General features: G+C 41.4%; 1 protein-coding gene and 1 long non-coding RNA gene across 3 annotated transcripts in view; one reads left to right on the top strand and one right to left on the bottom strand.

Moving 5' to 3' along the window:
* Window positions 1-9753, top strand: part of c15h16orf87 (chromosome 15 C16orf87 homolog) — a 58129-nt gene that overhangs the window by 39909 nt on the left and 8467 nt on the right. The window lies entirely within an intron of this gene.
* Window positions 7939-9753, bottom strand: part of LOC116703265 (uncharacterized) — a 7979-nt gene continuing 6164 nt past the window's right edge. The window contains exon 3 of the long non-coding RNA XR_004335381.1: window positions 7939-7953. This is a non-coding gene — a long non-coding RNA (uncharacterized LOC116703265). The remainder of the gene's footprint in view (window positions 7954-9753) is intronic.

The raw sequence follows: 9753 nt of genomic DNA, 5'->3' as shown, positions 1-9753 counted from the left end.
ATCCATACTGTTATATCCAAGATTGATTCACTTTATATCCATAATTCATCGCGTTTTGCCTCATTTCTGCCGCTGAATTGTTTGTCTAATCTCTGATCTCCCGCTCTGTGTCTGTCCTGTCTATTTTTCAGGAAGTGTGAGATTTTCCCCGTTGCCACACGTGTGCATTACGTCAAGCAATTCGGGTAATCAAGTCCGGAGCACAAAATCTAACCGGCATGCACCGGGGCGCGATCGCCGGTGTCGACTGCGCAGACCTGGCTCATCTCGAACTAGCTAACGTTAGGATACGTTGCCGATAACGTTCGCTGTAACCAACAAACGAACGTTCCCGAACGTTCAGAACACCTTCCAATTAACCGCAGACCACAACACAACCAAAACAAACCTTCGAGGACGTTCCACACCCAAAACGAACGTCCCAGAACGTTCTGTGAACCAAAATTGTAGCTGGAGACGCTACTTTATGTTGTTGACATCTGGCTGCAGATTCTGCTCCTTAAATGCAGGACACAGACACAGAAACTTTTGGTTTTTGCTGCTGTAGCTTTTTTTAATATTCAATGGTGAGATGTGGACTTCTGTTAGTGTGTATTTATTTTGTTTTCATTGATGTGCGTTGTTTGTATGTGTTATTTGTGTGCTTTTCGGCTCTGCACAACGAATTGCCCCCCGGTAAAAAAAAAGCTCTTTGAACCTCCAACCTTGAATGCACCTAGTTTCCACCCGCCATCAAACTCTGGAAAGATATGGTGTTAAACCACTCTTCACATATTTACAACACTTGACTACTCACAAGAGATAGAAGAATGTACAATGTACAGTAGGTGGCGTAATGCTCGATCTGGTTGCAGTCCCATTACGAAGAAGAAGAAGAGAACGCGTGAAGCGTCTTCTTAACCATTTTCCCCATGGAACTTGAAGCAGCACACCAGCAGCAGTACTCTCCTTGCGCATGCTCACAGCGTTAGCATTATTTGTGGATTTTTGTTTTAGAAGGTCTGTTATCACCATCCACTTGCTCTGTGTGTTTTTTGCAACATTGGTGTTAGTGATTGGAGCAAATCCTTCTCAGAGACAGTTAGCTACCGTACAGCTGGAGGAGACGGACTATGTCGGCAATACAAACAAAGACAGTCAAATGGCTACTAAATTCTTGTCCCGATGCGACCAACAGGTGAGGGATAAGATATTTCATTTTGAACGTTGTTACTGAGCGTACCTTTGGTATGTTCGTAGACACGGTCCTACTAATAGTTGCATAACGCTAGGGCCTCTTGTAAACGGAGATCATGGCTGCCCCACAAACGTTGGTGTTGAACAAGTTAGGTTAGCTGTAGCTTACTTTTTAGCAAAGAAATCCTTAATTGTCTGAAATGTTGCTATAATTAACATATTTAAGCCTATTTCGGCATTTCGTGACACCTTTGTATTCAGCATGACACGCCATTACACGTAAAGAAACGTGAGCTGGACGCCCTTTAAAGTTCCCGATTGAAGAGTGATGCACATTTTACCAAAATCTAGGCCATTTAATTACTTAACCGCATCTGAGCTTGCCTATAGGTTAAGCCTATAGTTATTCAGTTTCAATATTTCTGATGGTTTTTGGCATGATCGTATCGTCTGTCGGGGCTATCATTTGTTTGTGGTCGTGTGATTTTAAGACGAAGGAATATGTCATGTTCTGTACACACTCTCCTCTCCTGATATTCAGAGCATTCCACAATGTGTCAGACCACAGCGTTTTCTTGTTTAAATTGGCTTTTCTTTTTTACAGTTTGCAGTCTTGTAGTAGTGTCACAAAGCAGAATTTTGACGTCAATGCCAAATTTTAGTAATCACAATACTGTATCGAAATGATGTGAAATGACAATGATTCGATACTCCATAGATATCGAATCAAAGATCAATAAACTCGTAGATCAAATAACTCTGTGGCTAAAAAACGAGGACGGGATATACCGTGGACACACAGTGTCCTGGTGCAAAACCCCCAGTGTAGAAAATAATTTACAATGAAATCTTAACTATTTCATTTTAATTTCATATATCAGGTCGGTCAAATGGTAACAACGATTATTTTGTGTGTGATAGACCTGCCTTGTATTATCTATGAATATCATGATTCTACAAGCCATTTCCACTTAAACATCCGAGGGCATGATTCACTATCACACTGTCACCATATGTTCACACACCCCCCACTCATGATTGGCCCCTCACTTACAGCTGACATCTCTCCAAATAGTGCATGTTAGGTCCTGTGCTGGTGTTTATTTCAGGTCTGCTTGTAATTGTAGTGGAACCAACAGAGTGTAAAATGATTTTCCAAGGGGGTAAGCAAGCATCCAGAAAGTTAAAGCTACCTCCTATTGGAACAAACCATCACTGCCCTTCATTTTGACGTCACTTTTGACATTAAATAACTTTACATCTGTAGCATTTTAAAGACTCTATTTGGTCACCTGTTATTTTTAAAGAACACACATATAAAGGCTCCTTACCTTGTAGCTTCTACGTTATGGCTCCGTAGCATAGACATTGTTTCATAAAAAATCGGCTACGCTTGTGTCAACAAACAAGTGACTTTCTATTGCACAGTAGAAGAAATTTACCGTCAGGAAAAGCTCCATTAGCTGTTTAGGCTTAATTACTAATGTACTAGCATGTTGGTTAGCATATTAGCTGTCCTGTGTTATCTCCTAACATATACCTCCTTCTCCCGTTTCTTTCGCTGATTGGAATGTTGAGATTTCTCTTGCACAGCTACCAAAGACTTAGAACTTTCAGACAGGCTGCCCATGTCACATCTACGTCGCTCAGCTCAGTTGGAGGCTGCCAGTAACGCTCAGCTTGTCACCGAAAAAGAGCTTCTAATTGACTTCTCTGGTCTCTGTCAAAGTCTAAGACATTGCAGTGGTCCATTTCTTTCACTGTCCTGTTTATTTTCCTGGGGGAGGAGGGATTATATAGTGTCTTCTTCTTCATTTGATGCATCTTTCTGCGAAAAACAGAATATCTGTTGATTAAATCACCTAGCTATCGATTCGTTGACAAAATCTGTTTGTAGTTGACTAAGAATTTCTATAGACCTCAACAGTCCCACCCCTCTCCATTTCAATGACTATACTCATAGGAATGTCTTCTTATATGAGGCAAAACAACAAATTATCCGTGCATTTATATGAACTAAGCTTTAGGAGCTTTCCCTCTTTACTCTCCTCCCTGTTACATTGCATTCGAAATCAACATTTTTTAACTGTCTGATGGACGGCACTCCGGAAAAACCAACCGCTACATTGAGTTGTTAAACCTTCTTTTTAGTTAACTCTGTGTAACAACAAATGTTCTCATCTCAGTCACGTTGTAGAGGCCCTTTGGATTACTTTTAACAAAGTTTTTCATGTTGTGTCGAGCCTTCTTATGTTTTTAAAATAGCAATTTTGATGCTATCATAGTACGCCCCTAGCTCTCCCCCTCAAAGGCTATTTGACCAGAACGAGAATACGTAAATTTTAAAAAGGGCGTTTCTGTCCTAATTATGCTTTAAACGAAAGTTTGGACTTGGGTATATATTCACAAGAGACCCTGGATTGCATTTGTTGGTGAGAGTTACGCTTTAAGTCTTTCTGGAGAGACTGTCTGAAAATGTTGAAAATGTGTTTTCTAATAAGCGTATAACCTGCTGTGCTCCGACTCCATTTTTTCTTGTTTTTATGGAACGACACGTCTGGCTACTCTGCTTGTCATTTTTTTCCAGTAAAAGTTTAACCTTTTTTACATCAAAAGATGCCTCTGAGCTGCAAAAAAGAAGTCAGTAGTGTGTGTTTAAAAAAGCGCTCAGTACTTTTTTGAAAACACGTTTTCCTCCACAGGATTACCAATGTAAAGGACGCTGCAGCTTAAAAAGACTCCAAGTGTGAACATAGCCTTATAGATTAAATCATTGAGAATGTGTGATAGTAAGTGAGTAATGCATTTTACGTGTTAATTCTATAAGCCGTTCTTACCATCCTTTGGTCAAAGCTATGTTTTCAATCTCTCTCTGTCTGCAAGGGTCAAACGCTTGACAGTAATGACATTCTGTAGAGTTGCAACAATTATGTTGACTAATCAATTAGTGATGTTAGGGCTGCACGATTATGGCCAAAAGATAATCACGATTATATTTGATCAAAATTTTGATTGCGATTATTTTCACGATTATTTGTTGATTTTAACCAAACAATTTCATCATCACATATGACTGCGAGAGGGAGTGTGTGGACCGCACTCACAGAGAGACGGCTGTCATTATGAACGGTCGAACGGCGGATTCCTACGTTGTGTGGTATGAAACGTCTGTATCTTCACTGCATTTTTATGAACTATAATATTCTGCCATGGGTCACATCTCTGGCCCAGGTCCAGCACTCCTCTCTCACGCTGTTTACTCACCAACTGAAGTTAGTTGCATTCAATACCTTCTTCTGTGTTCTTCACCGTGGCCGCCCTGCCGCGATAGCATAGACCCGCGGAAACCTGGTACAATACAGTTTGCCCCTCATACTTAACAATATACAGCTGTGTTAATATAATAAAAACGTAGACAAGTCAGAATGTGGACGGGGCGCGTGTGGCCGGCGCCACGAGATTATGAGAGTAGAGAGAGATCCCACATAGGCACGGCTTTAACGAGAAAATGGGTCATGTAACGCAAAATTAAACACATATCCATTAACAACATTGCCAGCGGATCCGAGGACATATAGCACCGGTGTGTCCCTAGAGGGAGCTAACGAGCTAATAGAGGCTACTAGCACACCGACTAAGCACTGCTCACTGTCTGTTGTCGAAAAACAACAGACGGGTCAAGTGTTGCGTTTACTGTAAACTGGTTAAACCTTAAGACCGATCATAACCGACTGCTATCTGTTGAGTTTCCTCCCGTTACCTCTGTCCTCTGTTACTGTCTACATCTAGAAACTAAGCTGGCGCGGGGTGCAGTGAACTACTCTGACTGGCTCATGACGACAGCGGTTTGACGGAGCGGAGATGGGCTTTGCAAAAAACCCGGAGCGTTCTATGAAATGACGCTTTAAAAAATATATCGCTCGATCACGCAAATTTGATCGTGGGAAGTCAAATCATGATTGCGATTAAATTGATTATTGTGCAGTCCAGTTATAGACAGAAATAACCACCAACTGTTTTGAAATCAATGAATTGTAAAATCAAAAAAACTTTTCAGTCTCCTCAATGCAGGTTTCCTGCTTCATTTGTGTTTATATTCGTATTAAATTAAAAAACTTTGGTTTGGACTGCCCAAAAAAGACATTTACACACATCACCTTGGACTTTGGAAACTTGAATGAACTTTGTTCAACTATTTTCTGACATTTTGTAGACCACAATTTTAGAGAAAATGTTGCAGCCCTAATTCTCTTATGTTTTCCTTTTCAATTCTCTTTAGATTCCAGTTCTGGCAGTCCTGCCCTGTGGTTATGTGTTTATTAGCAGAAAACTCCTAAATGCCAAGTTAAATGCGCTCCTCTCCAGCCATAGCAGGTAAGGTTCAGCTTGCAAAAAGCTAATTAATATGTTCGGAATGTAGTTCAACCTTGTTTTAATGGTTGCTTGATTCTTTTTCATTGTGTGATGAGCATAGTAATATTATTCTATTACATACAGAAATACAAACAGCCAGGCTTTTCCTCTATCCCAGAATATGAGCATTGAACAGACCTTTACTCGAGGTATGACTGCGCTGGGAGATGGCCTGGCATGCGAGACATAGGGGGATGTGGTGGAAACACAACCACATGCTGACACACATTAAAGACGAGAAAAAAAACGGAATCCTTATCACTGCTGCTTCAAACAGGAGCAGAACGGGATGAAACAATCACTGAAGCAGTGTACAATTGTATTACATATTATTATACAATTTATGTAATTGGTTACACCTTGCCTATATTACTTATAGCCAAGGTATACCTATTTTTAAACCTCCGAATGCAAAAAGTTTTTAGGTAGGGCTCGATATTTGACGTGGGGTCTTAAAAAGTCCAAAGTTTTAAAATCCATCAAGATTTTGAAACTCAAAAAAGTCTAAATGTTCATATGTGTTCTAGTGTTAAAAGACAATTCTGGCAAGTTAACTTTATTGTCTAAATATATAAGTACAGCAAATGATGTAATGAATGCTGTATTTATATACGCTTTTCTAGTCTTAACGACTACTCAAGCGCTTTTTACATCATACAGATACATTCACCATTCACACACATTCTACACTGTGGCCGAGTGCCGTACAAGGTGCCACCTGCTCATCAGCTAAACATTCACACACATTCATACTCCGATGCGCAGCACCGGGGGCAACTTGATGCGGTCAACACTGAGTATCTGCAGGTGTGGTGTGTGTGGTTTAGGGCTGCACAATTAATCGAATTTAATCGCGATCACGATTTGACTGTTCCATGATCAAATTTGCGTGATCGAGCGATTATTTTTTTTAAAGTTTCATTTCATAGAACGCTCCGGGTTTTTGCATAGCCAATCTCCGCTCCGTAAAGCCGTCTGATCATTAGCCATTCCTGCTCATTCCCTGCACCCCGTTGCATCTTAGTTTCAAGATGGTACGGGTCCCAGAGGACGAGTAACGGGAGGAAAACTCAACAGATAGCAGTCGTTATGTCGGTCTTAAGGTTTACCAGTTTACCAGAAAACGCAACACTTGTGTCCCGTCTGTTGTTTCTCAACAACAACGGTGACCAGTGCTAGCGTTGCTAGTACCTCTATTAGCTGTTAGCTCCTCTAGGACGCACCGGGCTAATTTCCTCGCATCTGCTGCAATGTTTTTTATGGGATATGGTTTATTTGCGTTACATGACCCATTTCGCTGTAAAGCCGTGCCTGTGTGGATCTCTCCTTCTCCTCTCTCTCTCATCTTCTCCGCGCCCCCCGCCACACAGCGCCCGGTCCACACTTCTGACATTAGCCACATGTTTTAATTTGTTATTACACAGCTGTATATTGTTAAGTTATGAGGGGCAAACCTGTATTTGTACCAGTGTTTCCGCGGGTTACTCTGCTATCGCGGCGGCCACGGCGAGAGAACACGAAGAAGTAAATTAAATGCAACTAACTTCAGTTGGTAGAGTAACGCGTGAGAGACGGAGCTGCTGGACCTGGCCAGAGATGTGACCCATGGCCAGAATATCATAGTTCATAAAATGCAGCGCAGTGATTACGACATTCATACACACGTATGTATCCCCGCGTTCGACCCGTGCTGGACCCGTTCATAATGATCTGCCGTCTCTCGGTGAGTGACGTCCATCACACTCCCTCTCGCAGTTATAATCCTACGTGACGTAAAATTTGTTTTGGTTAAAATCAACAAATAATCGTGAGAAAATTTGATAAAATATCATGATTATCTCTCTGTTGGTGTGTGTGTGTGTGTGTGTGTGTGTTGTGGTTTGTGGTGTGGTGGGTGTGTTTGTTTGTGGTGTGTGTGTGTGTGTGTGTGTGTGTGTGTGGTGTGGTGTGTGTGTGTGGTTGTGTGTGTGTGTGTGTGTGTGTGTTGTCAACTAATACGATGGAAGTTAGGATTCCGTCCAAACACTATTGATATGGACTGTATCCCTGAACATTCAGCATACTGTTCTTAGCTATGTGGCCAAGTCAAGGGCAGTGGCCAGTCACATCCATTCTCTCGTTTGACCTTCTGGATGTCTCAGTCAGTGTTTGGTTTGTTCTCTCAAGCAGTCCGTTGCTCCAGGGCTGTATCCTGCTGTAGTTTTTGTCTCAATGTTAAAGTTTTCAGCCATGTCTCTGATCTCTTTTGTTGTTGAATTCTCCACCATTGCCACGGTCCACCTCTGGGGGGCGCCATGGACACTATCCAAGTGTGAATGAAGGAGTTTAATTTTCAGACAACTTCTTTGTTTTTCACAATGTTTCCTGCGCTGAAGCGTGTGAAGTGGTCGATGATGTGGAGATACCATAAAGCTGGTTCCAACTCATGCAGGTCCATGGCCCACTGTCTCGTTATATTCCGAAGCTAAGGGCAAGCCCCACAGCAGCTTCGGCTTTGTCTTTTTGTACTTCTGGCATACATCACAGTCATATACTATTTGTTGCAAGAACAGTAAAGCATTCTTTGTCCTTGTTACCTGAACTGCGAATGAGCCTCTGTAGTCTGTCTGCAGACGCGTACCGAACTTTTATGGAGCTTCAAAGGACTTTTTGTTTCTCATCTGGGGATAAATTTTCTGTTACGTTAGAACTTGTTCTTCAGTTGCACCTTTTTTCAGTTTCTCTGTCTCTGATGTAACACAGTAATGTCCAGAGCTAGTGATTCAAGAGGTAGGTCCTTTTTCATTTCCAAATGGTCCTTGCCTTTTTAAGGGACATTTTACTTAGCAGAAGTGGAATGTCAACCTTGACACTTCAGTTTCAATGTGGCATTTTCAAGTCCTATTTTTAGCTGGAGTTTAACATTTCTTTGTGGAATACACCAGATGCCATCTCCAACCAAAATGTTCTGAAACTGGGAGTTTTCTGTTTGCATCAATCTGTTCACTTGATCTTGGGTGAGGTCATCAAGTCTTTCCAGCCATTTCTCCCCACACACGTACGGGTACAGGCAGTGTCAATAATCGCAGATCCCAATGATTCAGTCATAAATATCTCAGCATCTGACATGGAGGCCTTTGTAAACAATGTAATGTTACATACCTCTACATTTGCATCTTCGTTATTTCTTACTTGTTCAGTTTTCTTGTGAGACAGTCTTTAGCCCTGAAACGGCATTTGCAAATGCACATCTGGATCTCTTACCAAACTTATCCGTGGATTAGTCCCCGGTAATGGCTGCCTAAGTTGTCCACTTTGCCATGTTGTGTTTCCGTTTTCCTCTTCCTGTGGTCTTTTTGTTCTGTGAAAAACGCCACGTCCTGGGTTCATTTGTATTTGTTTAATGAACCTGTCGTTTTCCCTCCGAAGATCTTTTTAGAGCCAACTTCATGGAGAGAACTTCAACTCCGTGCAAGTTGTCACTGCCAATTGTCTGCTTTTTCCTCTTTGAGACAGGCTGTGTCTAATAGCTTAACCCTCAGCCGAGACACTCGCCCACGAGTAAAAAAGTACCTCTGATTCATAGTTTAATAACTTTTGAACCATACAAGCGATTACTCCTTCGGTTTTCGTTAATCCTGACGTTTTCGGCTTTACGGTGGTCTTTTCCCTGTCTTCTAGTCCTCTACAGGGGATTTCTATCTAGCCTGGAACTTCAGCTCTTTGGCTTTAAATCCTACTGTTATATCCAAGATTGATTCACTTATTCATAATTCATCGCGTTTTTGCCTCATTTTCTGCCGCTGAAGTGTTTGTCTATCTCTGATCTCCCGCTCTGTGTCGTCCTGTCTATTTTTCAGGAAGTGCATGCCCTATAATGGGATTAAACGGCACCCCTCTTGTATGGAAGGCCAGAGGGGACAAAAATGCCTATATACTCTATGGAAGGCCAAATTATGCAATTGATAGCACATATTTGCTTGTATAACATTTGCTGTGGGTGTAATATCAATAAATATGACATTATTATGTTATTATTGGCATAGTAAATGTCATGAGAGCAAACACGTCTTGACTTTTTTGGAAAAAAATGCATGTATTTTGTCAACTGTATAATTATAATGATTATTTCTTCACATGTGACTCCCAGGACATATAAGTGTTTTAGAATGGAAATGGCTTCGG

This window comes from Etheostoma spectabile, chromosome 15 (assembly GCF_008692095.1).
Source record: "Etheostoma spectabile isolate EspeVRDwgs_2016 chromosome 15, UIUC_Espe_1.0, whole genome shotgun sequence".
NCBI classification, from domain to species: domain Eukaryota; kingdom Metazoa; phylum Chordata; class Actinopteri; order Perciformes; family Percidae; genus Etheostoma; species Etheostoma spectabile.
The sequence above is the reverse complement of the archived record's forward strand: the minus strand, read 5'-3'. Positions and strand labels throughout refer to the sequence as shown.